The 20,213-nt window shown below is 41.3% G+C and overlaps 1 protein-coding gene and 1 long non-coding RNA gene across 3 annotated transcripts in view; one reads left to right on the forward strand and one right to left on the reverse strand.

Annotated features, from left to right (window-relative positions):
* The window catches only part of Stk4 (serine/threonine kinase 4), a 91,155-nt gene that overhangs the window by 8,475 nt on the left and 62,467 nt on the right, over positions 1–20,213 (reverse strand). The gene's annotated exons all lie outside the window — the stretch shown is intronic.
* LOC132653745 (uncharacterized) lies at positions 114–20,050 on the forward strand. The gene is made up of 4 exons (XR_009591593.1): positions 114–258; positions 17,066–17,317; positions 17,512–17,729; positions 18,998–20,050. It is a non-coding gene; the product is annotated as an uncharacterized LOC132653745 (long non-coding RNA).

The raw sequence follows: 20,213 nt of genomic DNA on the forward strand, positions 1-20,213 counted from the left end.
TGCTGCTAATGCTGTGTGTGACTTTAGGCAAGTCACTGCACCTCTCTTGAATTAGGTTCCTCATCAATAAAACTACGTTGGTCTTGCTGTCCTTCTCCATACAGGAACTAGGAAGTGCCTACTGTGTCGTGTGCTGAAGTGTAGTGAATAAATACAATCGGAGAGCTGAACATTTAAGTCCAATCAGCCCACTTTGCTACAGCTTTACTGGGTGAGGAACACTGTTGGCACGTTACCCAGCAGAGGAGGGACTATCAGGTAAGGATCTAACGTTAGTGCTGCTGAACTCAGTCCTCTGCAGCTCTACAGTAACGGGCATGTCATCCAGTGTGTGCCTCGGAGGATAACAGCATGTGTTCTACAAGAACACTGGATGTAAATATTGGCAAAGTATATACAGTAAAGCCTGGGACATGGCAAAAGAGTGCACAAGTAGGAGCTACTGCATCAAATTCATTGGGGGAAAGCGAGAAGTAGATAATACAAATAGTGTCTGCAACTGCCTCAAGATGAACTCAAAGTTCATCTTAACCTCACACAGAGGCATCTCTAGAAAACCATGATGGATCTAGCTCATTTCCTCTGGGTGAGGCCACAATGAAATCCTCAAATTCCAATATGAGGAGGAATACAGACTTATTTCCTCTCAAAATATCCTTAACAACTAATTACGATGCTCTGAGGAACACCATGTCACTGTGAATAAAGACTTTACAAGAATTACATAGACAGCATATCTCGGATCAACAAAGAAAGCTTCACCCTGCCTTCTCAGCAAACCCCACAGTGGGAAAGCAGGTATCCATAGCCAAGGCAGAGGGTTCACAGCCAAGACACAGTGTTCAAGGCTGCCTTAAGTTCTTTACTTCTAGGAACTCTCATCTGACAGCACACTGAGCACAGCATCAGGAGGTGTGCATTCCATACACACCATGCCGGAGCACTCCCACACAACTTGCTCCCTAAATGAAAGGTAAGAATTTTAATGAAAGATTTCCTCTATTCAAATAATAATCATGAAAACTCAAGGGCCCATCAGGTCCCTAGAAAATCTCCCTAATGCCATGTGTAGTGGCCTGTACTCACAATCCTAATCATTGATAGGCTAAGGCAAAAGAATCTAGAAGTGGAGGCCAGCCTGGGCCGCACAGAAAGACTATCTTAAGGCCAGGGGTGGGGTGAGTATGGCATACGAATTCACGAGGCAGAGGCAGGAAGACTGGGAGTGTGAGGTCAGCCTGATTTACACAATGAGACCTTATCTCAAAGAAAATATATAAATAGAATGACTAAAGAAATGCGGTTGACTTGGGGACTTCCCAAGTCTGTGCAAACACTGACCTCTGCGCCCCTATACTTCTGCTAACTCTGCCCTTTGCTCAGGGGATTGTCCACTCAGCATTCCAGCCCTGGCTCCAACTTCCCTTGTCCCCTAATACTGTTCTTTGCTTATTTGAGAACCATCTGAGAGTCGGTAGCCCTAATGTATTCCCAAGCCAGCAGGAAAGAGTTCTTAATAAAAATTTAATTAAGAAATCTATCCTTACACTTTAAATCTCTATGTAAAAACAACATTGATGAATCCTCTTGGGCACTAGGAAGACCCTGGGCTATACAGACGTTTTAAAAGTATATCATCAATAAATATATAAGCCTAAGAGGACAATATAGGTTCATTAAATAACATATCAATTATTCAAAATGGACCCATGCACTCTAAAATTAAAACAAAAGCTAGCTCATTTAGTGTCCTGATTATGATAAAACTGTAAGGAAAGATTCACTTGGAAGGGGGGTTTATTTCAGTGGTAAAAGACTTCTCAACCATTCCTAAGACCGTGGTTTGACTCCTGGCACTACAAAGAAGAGAAGAGCCACTCTGGTCCTGCTTGCTAACATTACTCTTTAAGAAAAAAAATCTATTTTAAGAGTAGCTCTAAATTGGTATACAAATTTCATATTAAAAAGGTCAAACTATAAGAGGTTTCTTTACAAGTCAATAGAAACACTAAGCCCCTTGAATAAGTGTGAATGCTGAAGGTGGAGGGTAAGAGCGGCGCAGGATGAGACATATGCTCCTGACATTTGAAAACACTAAAGGGAGACACTGAGACTAACGTCACTCTTGCAGCAATATTAATCTTTCAGAAGACAGGAAGACCTAAAACACCAGATGCACCAAGCTGCTGTTTTAACGCAGCTTAATAATTTAAGAAAAGAGTTGGCCAATCACATAAAAATCCCTGCATGCTGTGGCTCTGCGGACTTCCTTGGGCTGGAAATTTCCAAGAGAGTAGGAAGGTCAGACTTTCTTCTCTCTTCCTGTCAAATAAAGGAAAGCGCATCCTCTGCAAAGTTGGGATATTAACAGCACACAGCTGTGTGTGGCAGTGCCCGCCTATAGTCTTAAGTATTTGGGAAGCCGAGGCAGAAGGATTAAAGTTCAAGATCTAACTGGGCTACATAGTAAGGTGCACTCTCTCAAAAATTCAAAGCCACTATCAACACACAGACATTAATTTTTAAATTAATTAAAAAATATTCATTTTTAGTAAATGTGGCCTGAACAGCACCTCCAGACAAAAGAAAGATCCAACTTTACACATAAAACGTAAATTGCTTGCAGAAAACTAATAAAAAGGCAAATAAAATAGCTCACAATACAGCCTGTGATCCCAGCTACCCAGGAGACTATGGCAGGAGGATCACATCCAAATGGGCTACAGAGTGAGATTATCTTAAAATAAAAATAGAAAGCTGGGGTTGGGGGATAGGAGGTGGGGCATGCCTTTAGTCTCAGCACTTGGAAGGCAGAAGCAGGCAAAGCCCTGTGAGTTCAGAGGCCAAACTGATCTACAAAGTCTAGGACAGCCAAGGTTATAATGAGAAACCCTGTCTGGAAACACACACACACACACACACACACACACACACACAGAGGAATGCATACATGTGTGTGCGTGCATACACACAGGCAATATGCTGCAAAAGTAAAAAATGTCCAGGGTTAATTGTTCAATGGTAGAGCACTTGCCCAGCCAGAATGCACAAGGTCCTGGGTTCAATGTCTAGTACCACAAAAATAAATACATGCAAATGTAATAATAAAAAGTAAATAGAAACTAAGTATAGCACTACTTTCTAGAAAATCAACAGCCTGACAAGACCTCCTCCTCCTGAACACTCCTATACTTAACGAGGAATAAGAGAGTCCCAACCTAAAGGATTGGAATACACAGATATTAGAAATGATAAATTCTCTCTCGGGGCCAATGAGACGGTGCAGCAGATGAAGGGTACATTCTGTCAAGCCTGAAGACTTGAGTTTAATCTCTAGGACACAAAGGACAGAAGGAGAAAACTAGCCCCACAAGTTGTCCACACACATGCGTGGCATTCTCAGTTTTACAAGAGCCGTGTAATCTTAAGTAGGGATTTTCATCCTATATGTCGTGTTTCCGGAACACATCTTCTGAAAAAGATGTGTTCAATTTTTATTCTATAAAACATTAGCATATTTATACCTCAGATATTTTGAAGTAGTGGATCATTTTTCCTACAACTGCTTAATTGTGATTGAACATGGGTTAATTTATGCCAAGTAAAATGTTTCAAATATGTATACACTCATAAGAATACAAACATTCTTTGTAAAGTTCGAGTGTCCTGGCTTTTCTGTTCAGATGACTGGTCATCACACAATCCAGAAGTAAGTTCATCTAAAGTCAAAGCTACAAACACTTAGCTTCAGTTTCTGTGAACTCAAGGTCAGCCAGGGCTATACCGTGAGACCATCTCGGTTCTCCAGTGTAACACTTTCCTTACTATCTGCACCCCAAATCCTTGCTACCCCTGTAAGCACTTTACAGAAAGAAGTCACCTTTAAACTTGGAAGCCACAGTGACTAGGATGGCCACAGTGAGAGCACAGCACGTCTTGTGTCGCCGAGGAGGTCCCGCAGCAAGATGAAGTTCAGTACTCACATGATGCTTATGAGTCTGTGAACACAGCATTTGCCACCTGAAGCTCTACACTGCAATTTGCATATATTCCTTTCCTTTTGTGAATGGTCTGACTGCAGACAACACACACATGTAGCTTTTACTGCCTTTGACTTAGCACTTCTTCTAAAGAGGCCAGGGAATGTGTGTCAGTGAGCAGTTTCTTGCCTTTCAGATCCATACGTACCTTCTCCATGTGCTCTAGGACAGTCTTTTGTCCCAGGAAACACATCTTTCTCCTGTGTAACCTGTTCTGGGGTTTTTATCTCCTGAACTATTACAGGAAGAGTGTAAGTGAACATGTGTGATCTCATGAAAACTTTCCAACATGACAAACCCCAAACAAAAATTTAAGCCTGAAAACTGCCAGCATTATTTTAAATACAGAAGAGCTAGAATCTGAATTTATAGCCTAGGCTGGCTAGTTCTGTGTCAACTCAACACAAGCTGGAGTCATCTGTGAGATGGGAACCTCAACTGAGAAAATGCCTCCATAAGATCAGGCTGTAGGGCTTTTTAGAAGAGCTGGCCGAGTCAAGTAAGCCACACACAGAGGCCAAAGATAGGATTCTATTCATATACCTTAAAAAGGCAAACACAAACAAAAACCAGGCCATGAGGAACCTTCAGGGTGATTTAATTATGGTTATTTATAAAACTGTATATATCTGTCAACGCTCATAAAACTATGTAACAGGTATAAATTTTTTGTTATGTAAATTAAATCTCAATGAACCTGACTTTTCAAACTAAAACCTACATATCAAAACTTGCTGGTAAGGTAAGTTTTGTAGAGTAACAATGTAAGAAAAATTTACGGCCTTCCATGTATGCATTAAAAAGGAAAGTGTGACTCTACCATCTTCTATCTTACTTCTGCAGCTGCCAGGCCCGAGTGAAGAGCTTCACACAGGCTTGACAAGGGCTCTGTCATTGAGCTCAGAGTCCAAACTTGATGCCAATGCATTAAAGACTTAAGACAAAACCAAAATTTCACGGGGGCAAGACCCAGATTCACCTAGAATGAAATGAGATTAAGGACTAAAAACCTGACAACAGTGACAAAGCAGGATGAGCCAGACTTAAAGCCTCAGATGAGACTCACAAAGGCTTAAAGCAGAGATGACCACGGCGTTACATTACTAAGGGAGGGGTTTCCTCTATGAGCTGCAAACGTTACTACCCTAACTTCAGTGCTGTCGATACAGCTAACTACTTAACTGTGAGGAATCCAGAGCACCATATACCACAGTTCTTTGTCATGATGCTAATGCTGTTATCTCAGCAAATCAAAATGACTAGAGTAGACCTGCAGAAACACACACAGAAGAGAAACCAGCTAAAGAACAAACAGAAATCAACACTATTCTGACCAGGAGGCAAGATTCAAGGACCAAGCTATCTGGTGCTATTTATTTATTTATTTATTCATTATTTATTTGTTTGTTTGTTTGTTTGTTTGTTTTAGGGCAAGGTCTTACTATTTATTTATTTGTTTGTTTGTTTGTTTGTTTAAGACAAGGTCTTACTAGTTATCCCAGGCTGGCCTCTTACTTTCAGCACCCCTCCTTCCTCAGTGTCCCCAAATGCTAGGATTACAGCTGGGCAGCCAGCTCTGTACAGTAGAAAACTTAAAATGTGGCATCTTCCGGGCTTCTGCCCAATGATCCAACCTATCTTCCTGCCTCTGGAATTCCCAGAGGCTTCTAAGAGGTTATCAAGAAAGCATTGCATGATGCCTCTGCCAGAGCTCTAACAGGAGCCAGAATATGGGCCTTTAGGTCCCCTTACTCCTAAAAGGATGTCATTCCCAGACTGACAGGGTTGGAACTCAACTAACAACTGTGCTTCCTGTGACACCACAGGGAGACAGGGAAGTGGCCTCGAGAAGGGCCTTGTAGGGTCTATGGTGCCAAGACTTGTTTGCAGTTAGGATCCATTTCTGAAACAGTCTGGACTCAGATATCCAGCTGTCTGTGTATCTGAGATTAAAATGATCCTTTAACACCAGAGAATGTCAGGGCAGAAGAATGAACTTTAAAATAAAAGAAGCCAGGCAGCCACGGGTCAGGCAGTCTCAGATCCCAGCGGGACGAATGGAAACAGCATCAAGCTGGTAGCAGTGTTGTTGAGGAGTGGGGGGTGTTTAGTATATGTTTTGTTTCATTTTTGCTGTGCATTTTAAGTGACCCTTGGGATCACAAACCACAAGCATTTAAGTTCTGTTTCCAATGCCATCTCAGTAACTGTTATAAACGGAGCTCAGATCTGATATTGCAATCAGAGCAGAAGCAGGCAGCTGTGGGTTCTAAGACAAAGACGACATTCACTAGCTATGCAGCTTCTCAGAAAGCATATCTGTACAGCAGCTTTCTCTGGCGAGCCTGACACATGTCTTTTTCAGATTGCTATTTTTGACCAGGTTTATGAAAGTAAGAGCACAAGATCTCATTATATTCCACAATACAAATGAGTTCAGTCTCAACCTACTTCAAAACTGGCTCTATAGAAAAAGGAAAAAAAAAAAGGAAGAAGAAGAAGAAGAAGAAAAAAAAAAAAAAAAAAAAAACCTCAAGAGGTTGAGCAAAAACAGTATGCCCCGTCAGGAGTCATTTACAAGAGTCTTCTCACTAGAAACTGCTCTGCATGATCACCTCTAGCAAAGACCCAGTAACATGCAAACAGTATTTACCCTGGCTAGCCCCTGGGCACTCACTTGGCACTACCAGGCCAGAGACCTAAATACTACTCAGTCTCCATTCAGCTTTCTTCTAGCCCAGGAATGTGAGGAAAAGAAACATCACCTGAAAATGATTAACAAGTAAACAAACATGGGCAAACCAGAAAGCTGGTGGGAAGAGTTTGAAAGCACAGTCTCAATGGTTAACATCCTGGACACTTTACATATGTACCTGGGAGAGGAGGAGTCCCACCAGTAAAAGCAAGCACAAAGAGCCAAAACTTAAGCAGCTTCTTGTGGGCAAGAAGAATTCCTGGCTTAATAAATTGGAACGACTAACCAAAAAGCCCCAAATACAAAATGCCAAATAAAGGAGAGTGATTAAGTCAATCAAAATAATACAATGTGGTGGCTATTATATGACCATAAACAAGTATTTTAAGCCAGGAATGGTTGTAGCTGCCTATAATGACAACATAAGGGAAGTTGAGGCGGGAGGATCATGGATTTGAAATCAGACTACACTACACTGCTAGACTTTATCTTGAACTATATTTTTAAAAAGATAGTTCTAGGGGGCTGGACGGATGGCTCAAGAGTTAAGATCATGTACTGTTCTTCCGAGGACTGAGTTCAGTTCCAAGCGCCCACACCAGGTGGCTCACAGTTGTCTGGAACTCCAGTTCCAGGGAGAATCAACACCTCTAGCCTTTGCTGGCACCTGCATTCCTGTGCACACACCCATATACTTAATTAAAAACAACAGTTTGTTAAAAATAGCCCCATAAATATTTTTAATTATGCAATAAAACAGGTTATATTAGCTAAAAAAAATTAAAACTACATGCAGAAAGATTTCAGTTGTGTAAGATAATGAGCATAAAAAACTGGAAGGAAGCATTGCAAAATAAAAACTGTAATTGTTGCTGGGGGGTGATAAATAATAAAAGACATCTCTACATTTTTCTTCATTCTCTAAACTTTCTGAAATGAGGATAAAACATTCTCTTCATGGTTGGAATGGAGCCAGTATAACATCCTAGAAGATCACAGCAACACTAACAACCAAGCAAGAAAAGAACATTTATCAAATGCTTAATGCAGGCAGAAACACCTACATTTTTATACACATCACATCAACTGGTACTCACTTGTTCCATGAGAAAAGCATTACTTTAAAAAAAAGATGTGAGTGTGTGTGTGTGTGTGTGTGTGTGTGTGTGTTATTGCCAGAAGACAATAACAACAGATCTTGAACCAAGAGGCCAGAAGAGGGCAACAGATTCCCTGGAGTCATAGGAAGTTGTGAGCTGACTATGAAAGCTGGAAGTTCAGCTAAGTGTTCTTAATCACTAAGCCATCTTTCCAGCCCCAAGAAGTATGATTTTTATCCATGTTTAACATATAAGGATATTGAAGGGTTAGGCCAGTGGTGATGAAGATGGCTGCAAAGGCCAACAAAAAGACTGCAGTGGCTTTCACTGCTTCATGTACTGACCTTTGACCACACCGGCATTAGCTTACTTCCTTTGCTTAATGCCTTTTTGCCAAGCAAAATTGATTAATCCTGACCAAATGGCAACAAACTGAAAGAAAGAAAAGCAGCTCCTTGGCTTACAAAACTTACTTTGAATGGTGCTACAGCAGCTCAGGAGACTCTGGCTACAAAGAACAAACCTACAAAGGTCCTAGAGCAGTGGTTCCTAACCTTCTTAATGCTGTGACCCTTTAATACAGTTCCTCATGTTGTGTTGACCCCAACCATAAAGTTATTTAATTGCTATTTCATAACTGTAATTTTGCTACTTTTATGAATCATAGTGCAAATATCTTATATGCAGAATATCCGATATGTGATTCCCAAAGGGGTCAAAACCCAGAGGTTTGAGAGCCACTGTCCTAGATACGCAGGGAAGCGATCAGACTGGAACTAAACACACGAATCGAAGAAGAAACTGGGCCAGGTATCGCTGTGTTGGAATACATACCAGCACAACAAACTCAACCACAGCAAATGCCATGATACAAAAGAAAGCTAGAACTGACTGTCAGGGAAGACCCCTCGTATCTATTCATTGAAATGCCCAGAAAACAGACAGACATCTAAAGATACAGTCATTAGCACCAGGGCTTGGAGATTGCACTGAATGAGCACTCCAAACAGCCCCCAGCAAGAGGACACAGATCAAGGCTGTAAAGCTTAAGAGAAAATTCAAAGCTCTACACCCAAAGCCAAAGCATGACCTGCACAGCCAAGGAGCTGCTTTTCTTTCTTTCAGTTTGTTGCCATTTGGTCAGGATTAATCAATTTTGCTTGGCAAAAAGGCATCAAGACATAGAAGAAATGCTTTGTATTAAGTTCTGAAGAATCAGCCTGTTTGAGATGCATTAACGTGAACCAGTATGGTACTTCACAGTTCCTTTCTTGAGGCTTTTAAGAACAGGAATACTGAAACTCTGAGTCTCAAGTAGAAACTTTTTCTCTGTAGAAACAAGCCACTTTAGATGCAGACGCTGTCATAAGCTGAGTCCTTTAAATTAAGCACTCATTTTGAAAATCCTTGGCTGTCAGCAAAAGAAACTAAGAAAGATACAAAGCTGGGTAGCTATCATCCTCTTTATACCAAGATAAACTCCAGATTACATATTAGAAAAGAAAAAACTAAAACAAAGCAGTGGTTAATATTTTATAGTCTTAGAATATGCAAATTTTTCTAAATGAGATGACATTCTACAAACAGAAGGAAGTTAATAAATCAAAATACATAAATTTAAAATGTTTGAATAGTTAGATACTAAATAAAGCCTTTAAAACTACAAAGAGGGCTGGAGAGCTAGTTCAGCGGATAAAGCAGTTACTACACAGCATGAGGACCAGAGTGCAGGTTTATAGCAGTCAGCTGTAACTAAGCACTTGAAAGGCACAGACAAGGATCCCTGGGCAGGCTAACAAGCAAGACTAGCCAGAAATGGCAAGCTGTGAATTCAGTAAGAGATCCTCTCTCAACAGAAGAGTGAGCAATCAGGGAAGCAAACACCACTTTGTTAGCTCTGCCCACTCCCACATAAACACGAGTGAACACATATACGAGCACATTCTCTGTGTGTGTGTCTCTCTGCCTCTCTCTGTCTTTCTCTTTCTCTGTCGCTATCTCTCAGGAAAACCTGAGACAGTATCTTTATCACATATGCTACAGGGTTTATGTTGTTTATATTTTTATTTGATATACAAATCTTTAAGAAAAATGAGAATTGCAGAAAAAAAATCAGTAACAAATTAAGTGGCAATTCTCTCATAAAAATAACAAAGGAAAAAATAACAGACTATCACAATTTCTAATTTATACTCTGCCTAATAATTCTACCTGCAGGAGTTAATACTGAGTGCATGATATGCAAGGCGGTTCCTTTAAGCAATGTTTACTAATACCAAAGGCTCAGCGAACCCTGCAGAAGAGGGGAAGGAAGAATTATAGGAGCCAGAGGGGTCAAAGACAGACAACAGGAGAACAAGGCCCACAAAATCAAGCAGGGCTCACAGGAGCTCACAGAGGCTGAAGTGGCAACCACAGAGCTTCGTGGGTCTGTGCTAGGTTGTTAGCTTGAATTTTTGTGGGACTCCAACAGTGGGAGTGGAGGTGTATCTGACTCTTTTGCCTGCTCTCAGAACCTTTTACTCCTACTGGGTCGCCACATGCAGCCTTGGTATGAGGATTCGTACCTGCTGGGTTAGGCTCATACCCCTGGAGGCCTGCTCTTTTCTGAAAGTGAGTTTCTCCTGGCTCTCCCCAGTGGATCTGGGAGGGAAGCAGAGATGGGGAGGCCACTGGGAGGAGTGGAGCGAAGGGGAACTGTGGTCAGGACCTATTTTATGAGAGAATGAATTAAAAAAATACTAAAAATTTAGAAGCCACCCAATACTGGTTTTAACTTGGAGGTTCATGACATCATGGGTCACACAGACAGATCACAAAACATGTTTGCAGTGTCTGGCACAAGGTAGGCAGGTGTGGCAACCTTATAGGAATAAGTCCAACATGCAGTTATAGAGACACACAGGAGGTATGTTTGTGCTGTACCCAGGTTCACTTTAGCAATCCAAGTTACACTTATCCCACGTGCCATCGGCCAACTAGCTCTCCTTCCCCAGTCCCATACACTGAATATAGATGTGTCATCTAAAGCTCTGGGCCAAGGCCGCTGCCTGCTCTCTACCAGCTTTGGAGGATCTAGATGCAGAACACTCGTCTATCTATTCTACCATATCTGAGTGGTCACTGGAGCTCATCAACAGAGTATCACAGACCCTCAGGATGGGACCAGAATGCTAGAAGGGATGAATTGGGGAATAAGTAGGCCAGGCTATCCTGTTTGATTTTCCTTTTTCCTTAAAAACACAAAAACAAACAAACAAACAAACAAAAAAAACAAACAAACTTGAGCTTGAAGGAGAACAAGCGAAGCTGGGAAAGGACAAATTCCCATGTCTCACGTAGCTTCCACATAACTCAACATAAACTCACATATTCACCAAATATCATGAACAGAAGCACTACCTCATTTAACACCATTCATGGTTCCCCTGTTAAACATTCCTTCAGCAATAAACTTCTGGACGCTTGATTTTCTCATTAACTAGGTTGGTGTGGGGAAGGCTGCCACAGATTAATGTGACAGATTATGGATGGTATTTTTTTCTGCAAGATCTTAACTGATCCCAGAAACTATTTTAAATTCATCCTAGAATGGCTGTAGTTTGTGATTACAGCCTCAACATCTCTTCCAAAAGTGGAAAATCTCCACTGAATCTAGAATGGAACATCTCTCCACGATGTGTGAAAGCAGCCTTTGCTCACCCCTGCATCTGGGAAGAGCTTTTGGGAGGGGTAGGAAATTTCCTAACTGCACCCATTTTAAACACCACTCCCATAAGATATTTTAAACTCAAACTACATACAGCCATGTGTGAAGGCTATAAAATCCCAGAATAGTTTTGCCACAGTTTTTCTAAATAAAGAGCAAATGGGAGAGCGTGGTGAGTCTGTAAAGAGGACATGAGTCTGTTCTTTCTCAGTAATTGGCCACCTTGGGATCCCAGGCTGTGCAAAAGTTTAGACACAAACAGGGCAGCTCTGTGGCCCTTCCCCACTGTGCTGTACCCTGCCCTTTCTTACTGTGCCATCGGGATTAAAATGGCCACCAGGATTAAAACCTCTTTGAAAAATGTGTATCAATGTGAGAACCTTCCAGGTCAGAGAAAAACAGATTGCCGGTGTGTCAATCAGCATGACTGATACTTAAATCCTAGGAACATGAATGCCAGAACTCAGCTGTGTGGGGTATTAAATAAGTGCTTCAAAGCAAGGGCTACCAACAAAATGGGAAAGGAGTCTTAGAGCTTCCTTCTACCCTCCTTTTGGGGGGACAGCTTACCTAATTAAACCCTTTCCCCCTTTTGATGGTTCACTTTTCTTCCCTAGCTTAAGTGTTAAACTTGTACACAAACTTTACTAAATGTTCACTCTGCTAAGTACTTTAAAAGCATTTTTAAATTTAATATTTTCAATAATCCTGAGGCAAATGCATCCAGGACGTTCACTCCAAATTAAGCATCTACCACAGCTGTGGATGGACCTCATGAGAGAACCAAGCAGGTTCATCTGTTCTTGCTCAGTTACCCTGACTCTGGTGTTATTTTAATCCCCTGAGGGCCCAAAGCATCACAAGAAGAAACCTGTAAACCCTAAACATCTTCTACATGCCACCTCTAGCCCTTTTCGGACTCATACGGCTGCTGTGAAAAATACTAATAGTTGCATTTTATAGATGAGCAAAGACCAAGAGAATTTGTGAGAGCTCAAGGAACTTTTGAAACTAGAAAGGTAAGGGACCTGACAAGAACACAAAGATAGCTACTGTCAGACTTGATTCCTAACCCACTGCTCTCTTTATATGTAAGCCTCATATTAATAACAGAGTAGAATACCAAGCACTTTCTAAATGCTCAATATACTTTATCCAACTTCGATCCGGGAGATTCCCAACACTGCAGTTCTAATCAATGTGCTCTACCAAGGTTTGCCAAAAGAGAGAAAAAGAAAAACAAACAAAAACCTACATTCTACATCTGTCATATTTACACCCTACGTAACACGATCCTATAAACATAGGTGAAAATCTATCACAAAATGAAAATCTCCACTTAAATCTACAGTTCTTCAAGGAATGTATAAATGGGCTAAGATGACAGAATTGAGTAACACATTCTGAATACTTGTGTGATGCAGCTATTTGCCATATGTTGGGCACATCAGAGAAAGACAAGCACAGCACCGGAACTAAGCACAGGTTCAGGAGCAACATACATTTCCGAGGCAGAAACACATGTTATCCAAAGGATAATAACAGGCTCCACATGAAAGCTGAAAGCCTAAGCTTACCACTTACTTACCATGTGCTCTGTATGGCCCACATACATCACCTAGTGTTTCCAAGCCTTGCTACCAAATAAATAGGAATAAGATCTACCCTGAGAAAAGTGAGAGAAATGAATGGTACAAAATGAATGGGGGCCTGTACACAATATGCACTTGACTATTTTCATCCCAAACTCTACAACCTAGTCTTTTTTTTAATGTTTATTTTATTTTATGCGTATGGATATTTTATCTGCATGCTACATGTCTGCCTGCCAGAAGAGGGTGTCAAAGCCCATGGAACTGAAATTACAGATGTTTATGAGCCATCATGTGGTTGCTGGGAATTGAACCTGGGTCTTCTGTAAGAACAGCAAGCGCTCTGAACCCCTGAGCCACCTCTCCAGCCCCTACACCCTAGTCTTAAGGTGGAAAGCATCCCTGCAAAGAAAGCAGAAAACAAGACAGGAAAATAATCAACACATACACACTGTTAAAGATACTCAGTATCTGTCACTGATGTGGACCATGAGGGGAGGGGAAATTAGCAGAAATAAGAGATAAAACATGAAAGAAAAATTCAGGAGCACATTCCTGAATGAGATTAATAGGCACATTGTGACAGAGGTACCACCAGAAAAATCCATCAAAATCTTTGCTATAGCCATTAAGACTCCTTTACAATAGGCACCTTTGTTTTGACAGAGCGTACACTTGGTCAAAGCTAAAATGATGCCTAAAATAATAATGTCCTTTCAGTTAGCATGACATTTCCTAACAACACACTTATTGTAAAGCCCATGGTTACAAAGTAAATAATATAGAGTAACAAACGATTGCGTCAACTTGGGGAATCACTTACCTAGATGACCAACAAAATGAAAAGTCTGTCAGTCTTTGTATTCTGAATAAGTATGAAAGCCCACTCTGAGTCCAGGATAAATGTCCCTCTGCTGTCATCGCCCCTGGTTACGTCAGTTCCCATTACATATTAAAAATGACCTTTATTCCTGGCTCGTAACACAAACTAGGTACCGAGTATAGGCTCACAGCCTTGACTGTTTTCAGTAAAAGGAAGCATACAAGAGTTAAGAGAACCAGGAAAACACCTGGGACCTGACTCTGTCATGAAGAAAGAAAACTGGCTTGTTTATAAAAAGGCCTCTAGGCTTCCATTTCTCAAACTGTTAAAAAAATTATGTACCTATGTGCGTGTATAAATAACCTTATCTCACTCTCTCACAAAACATGTTATCAAATAAAAAAAATGCTGACTATACTTTAATTGCATCAGACTTTGTACTAAATGGTGGCAACATTACAATCACTGGGCATGCATTACCAATGCTTTGGCCTTCTGTTGTTCCTGGATTATCTCTCCTCATTCAAAGAGCTAATACTATTTTTTACAGAAATATGTGAAATAGAAATAAAATACTTAATATACAACTCAAACATAAGCAGCCTTAAAATTCTATGCTAACAGAATTTTACGGATCTTAAGGTAATTCTGGTTCACAAATCCAATCTATATTGCCTTTGATTCTTTCTCCAAACAAGAAGAAAAAAAAAATCAGGACAGGATGGGGGGGGGGGTTCATGCTTGACTTCTGCAAACCACAAATCTCAAGTTCAAAGGGGAGAGCCACTCACTAAGGCCCCAGCTAAGGCTCTCTAGCACCTGAGAGATCTCTGTTGTTTCTTCTCAAGAAATCTGGTCTGGATGGTGAGGTACTCGTTTTCAAGAAATGTTATTTCATACAAAGTCAAACTTCAAGACTGGTAAATTAATTTTGTCATGCACTATGCATAGCGGGCAGCCTCTGTCACAGACTGCACCAGCAGCCGGCACAGGAGAAGCAAAAGGGTGCCATCTACTGGCCAAAGTGTGCTGTCACAGGGAAGAACTTTGAGAAATATCCCTAAACATCAACAGTTCATGAAATGAGGGGAAAGTGGAAAAGAAAACAAATGGAATAAATATGTAAGAGAGATGAAAGGAAAGTTTGAGTGAGGAAAGGAAGAGGCAGGAGGAATGGGCAGAGACAATCTAAAAATGAGGCCCAAGACTTCTGATATTTCCCACTGGCAGAGTTTAAATTCCTTTGTTTTGTAAATGAGCCTGTTTGGATTCAAGTGCTCTTTGGGGATGTGTCTCTACTCTCATAAGGAAGTCAACAGCCAATCACTGAGGAAAAGATTTAAGTAACTACAGCTAACTCTATCGATAATGATTCAAGAAAAGAGAGAAACAGGGAACTGGCATTTACAAAGTGTTTGCCACAGTGCAGGCAAATCAGATGCACTGCCCGATTTACTCACAGCATCACAGGCTCTTCTTCCATTTTACAGACAAGAGAGAGGAAACTCATCACATAGTCAAACCAGAACCTGATACTAAAAGCCCAACTCTAGTGGGCTTGACCGTCTTGCTGCCATGTAACTGTGCTTTGGAACGTGAGACACACCGTCTTTGATGCAGAGGGCCAACTGCTATCTTATACAACCTCCCCTTCCTTCCTTCCTTCCTTCCTTCCTTCCTTCCTTCCTTCCTTCCTTCCTTCCTTCCTCATTCCTTCCTTTCTTTCTTTCTTTCTAACACTTTTCAGTCAAAACTCCCCAGACTTTGGCTGTGCAGAATCACCAACACTGCTGGCCGTGGCTTCTCTTAGATGTAATGAAATCATCGACCATCCGTGAGCTCTTTCCTCTTTGAATCCTCTCAAAGAGGATTTCCCCACTCTGCCAGCTGGAAATCTTAGTAACCAAACTGTAACTGAGCAGGTTACAAGCAAGGAAAAGTGTGTCCTCACCCCAGGGTTATCAGTGGAGTAAACTGCTGCCCCTGCAGGCAGTGCCCGGCTTCGAAGGTTTGGTTGGCAGTGGCGCATCAGGAGTTCTAAGCACAGTGACCACACTGGAACAGAGAAGCTGACATGCAGGGGACATCTTGAGATAGCACAACAAGTTCCACTCGACTTGACCCCCTTCTTCCAGAGGCCCTGGGCATACAAGCACATGAGGCAGAAGAGGAGCAGGCTCTAGTTCTCTATCTGTGGGGGTCTGGCCAGCCTTGAGCTCCATCCTCCTGATTCCATCCCTACTTGCAGAATTCTAGTAGACTCTGACTTTAGATAGAAGTGAAAAAGCTGTACTAAATCTCTCCTTTAGTCTTCTCAACATCTTATGTCCTGGGAACATGGACCTTTGAAGTAACTGAACAGTTAGGAGCCCACATGAGAAAAGAAATGGGATGTAAAGCTGCAAAGTTTGGATAAGGTATTTCTGACACACTGAAGGGAAAATATGAAAAAAAACTGTGTCTAGGTGAGTGAGATCACAATGCAGTTATGGCTGCAAGTCCAATAATAAAGAAATAATTAAAGCCAGATAAAAATTAAAAATGTTTTTTAGATCAATAGCTAATTAACACTTAATATATCTTCCAGCTTTGGAAACTTCTTGACAAATAATAAACAACACAATTTAGTTGTTTTTCTTTTTCTTTTCTGACTTCATGGGACATTAAAGTAACTGAACTAGATCTGGTCCTGGCTGTTAGGAGACTCAAACTCTGAAATGTCAGGCTCTGATGACAGCACTTAGGAATTCTAGGCCTCCAGGACCTCTTCACTTGTTGGCATCAAGGTGATTGATGTCTGGGGCAAGCTAATGATGTCTGGCCAGGAGACTGACTGCTCATTCTGCTGTGGCACATATGTTATGATTAAATTAATCTTATGGATTGGGTGCTTTATATAAACAGCAACAGGCTGGCAGAGGGGAATCCTCTGAGAAAATTTACTCCTTTCTGGAAAAACCAGAAACCTAAATAGGCAATTTATCATGCCACTCAAAACTGAAACACAATAAAAACCAAAGGCAAAAATTCTAATATGTATATATGTATATAATTCCTAGTTTATGACTAGGCTTATGTATTAACTTTTTGTTTGTTTGTTTTTCAGGACAGGGTTTATCTGTGTATCCCTGGCTGTCCTGGAACTCAGAGAGATCCAGCTGCCTCTGTCTCCTGAGTGCTGGGATTAAAAGTGTGCACCACCTCCACCTGTCGTATTAATTAACTTTAAAGCCACACCAGCAGCCCGAGCGAGAATGTGGCCACAGGAGGGGCTGTGCTAAGTGCAGGACATCCTCAACAGGACACCACGCATGAAGAAGAAAGAACTGGTTCACAGTTCTTCCTACAGAGTGATCACGTAAGTCAACAGAGGCAGAGAAAAGGATGTGGTCTCCATTACCACTACCACAGAATAAGAGAGAGAGAGAGTATGTTTGGCATGTGCCCTCAGCCCCATCTGTGAACATAACAAAAAGGGGAAGAAACAAGGTTGGAGGCCTATGGTAATGAGCTAACAGCTGAGCAACCTTTGTTTTATGGATTTCCACTCAGAACTGTAGGTCTATACAACCAAAGAGGAAATTAAAAAGTAAACTGTGAAAACAGAAAGCCATGTTAAACAAAGATCTGCCTGCTCACCAAGGATCAGCCACGTGGCAATCAGAGGACAAAGGCCGGCAGCCTGTGGGAGAGAGTGCTGGTGTTGCCACTCACTGTGGAAGGTTAAACAGATACTAGTACCAACTGGCGAAAGGAGTTACAGAGCTCGGGTAAGTAGAGCACTGAGTATGTAGCCTGTGCTTAGCGTGGGAAGGTGTAATAGACATAAACCTTTGTCTTGGTCACTGAAAAGGCCTAGGAAACGGTGCGACCTGACTGCAGTGAGCACACCTTTGTCAAGACTGGTCTCTACAGCCCTTCCTACTAAGAGAAACCAAGAATTTCATCAAGAACTGTCTGTCCCCAGGCTTAGCACATGTGTGGTGGCCAGAGGTTGATATTGTCCATTTTTGTTCTCCTCTTTAAATATTTTAACATTAATTTTTTTTTATTTTTTTCCCCAAACAATGACAATATCAATAGACATATTAATGTGGAAGTGGAAAATTTTTATGGGATCCTACCTCTAAACAAAGTACAAAGTCCACTAATGGCTACCAGGAGAAAGAATTAGCCTCTCCTGGGATGAGCCCCTTTATTGGATATTCTCTTTAATTTTTGAGTCAGGGTCTGTCTTTGAACCTGGAGCTCACCTATTAAGCAAGACTAGCTAAGCCCCAGATATGCTACTGTCCCTGCTTCCCCCAGCTCTGGGATCAGAGGTGTAGTCTGCACCACCCGACTTACACAGAAGCTGGGATCTGAGCCCAGGTCCTCATATTTTGCACAGCAAGCATGGTGCACCTGGCTCCCCAGCTCCCGTTCCATTCTTTATGTCTCTTTCACTTTTGCTAAGGATTAGGTGGCTGTGTGGACTTACTGCCCATTGTGTTTCACGAACTGCTTCGGTGTGTTTATGCCAGGGCCATGCTGCTGGTGTTGGTTTTAAGACAGGATATGTGGTCCAGGCTGTCCTCAAACTCACTGTGTAGCAGAGGATGGCCTTGAACTCTGAATCCTTTCCTTAGTCCTAAAATTATACAGTATTATCACCCCACCTTAAAAAATATATATATTGAAGGGCTGGAGAGATGGCTCATCGGTTAGGACTACTGGCTGCTTCTAGAGAACCGACATGGCAGCTCATAGCCATCTTTGTAACTCCAATTCCAGAGGAATTCAATACCTCCTTCTGGCCTCCATGGACACTAGGCATGCACATGGTGCAAGGGCAAATGTGCAAACACTCATACATAGAAAATAATAATAATAAAAAGAAAATTTTAAAGGTTAAATCTTTATAAAGTTTTAAAATCTCTTTATGATTTAAAATCCAAATTTTATGAAAGGTCTTTTGATTTTCAGTGCGAATTAATTTTTACAAAACATCTGCTGATACCAAGTCTGAATAAAGGTAACTGTTAGTATTTCTTTCAAGTGGAGATGGTGGCAGAGAGGACCATCACTCTTCCCACAACGATGACTACCACAGACACCTTCAGACTTCGGGCAGTCCACAGTTCTGTAAGCAAGGATCAGCAACTGTATGTGCTTTCCTCCAGTAAACCTCGGAATGAGACAGTGGCTCTTGGAAATACATCAAACCCAGTCCTTGAATTACCTTCAAATCAACCACAAATACAATTCAGCCAAACAGTTCAAGATGCAACTTCTTGTGGTTGGGTGTATTGCTCAGTGGCACGGTGTGTCTGCAGCATGCACAGGGTCCTCGGTTAATCCCCTGCGCAAACCCCCACCAAGAAAAACTTTTGCCTTTATTGTGTAGTAATTCAGATATAAGCCACACAATCTTCTTCCCTTTGCCTTTCCCTACCTTTTCCTTCCTTTAACTTTCCCTTTAAGAGAAAGGGCTTCATGTTGCCCAGGCTAGCCCTGGACTCCTGGACACAAGTGGTCATGTCACCATACGTGACAGAACTGCATTTTCCCCTTCCTCCCCTACCTTTTCCTCTTTCCTTGTCCATCTTCTCCTCTGTAGTATCCCATTCCCTGTGGGGACTTAAACCCAAGACCTCATATATACTAGGCAAGTGGTTGGCACTGAGCCACATTCCTGTCTTAGGCTCTCTAATGATCTTTTTATTAATCATTATGAATTTATAAGTTTCAGAATATTTTATGCATTTCAATTAAAATTGCAAACGTCCCAACACTGTAACTCAGTTCTTTTTAAATATGGCTTATTGGGGTATGGTTTATGTACATTGCAGTAGATCTCAAGAACTTCTTTGCTTTCTAGAATGGCAAAGTATTCCCTGTTCATTTAATTTTTTTTTCCTTTTGAGAACCATGTGCAGGCATGCCCCTCCACACATGCACATGAGCAAGTACACATGCACAAGCCACATGCCAAAAAAAAAAAAAATGAAACTAGATTAATTCAGACATTCATGTAAAGTCTAAAATGAGACAATGAAAATTCTTCAATATGTAGGAACAGCAAGGACTTCCTGGGATAGATTCTAAGACTTCAGGAAATCATCCCAAGATTGACAAAAAGTTTCTGCACATCAAAGGAAGCCAGCAGAGTGTGGAGACTCTACAGTGGGATCAAACCTTGGCCAGCTATATATCCAACAGAAGACTGCTATCCGGAATCTATAAACAACTCCAAGAATTAAAGGTCAAAGTTA

The sequence above is a fragment of the Meriones unguiculatus genome, chromosome 4 (genome assembly GCF_030254825.1).
Source record: "Meriones unguiculatus strain TT.TT164.6M chromosome 4, Bangor_MerUng_6.1, whole genome shotgun sequence".
In the NCBI taxonomy this organism is placed as follows: domain Eukaryota; kingdom Metazoa; phylum Chordata; class Mammalia; order Rodentia; family Muridae; genus Meriones; species Meriones unguiculatus.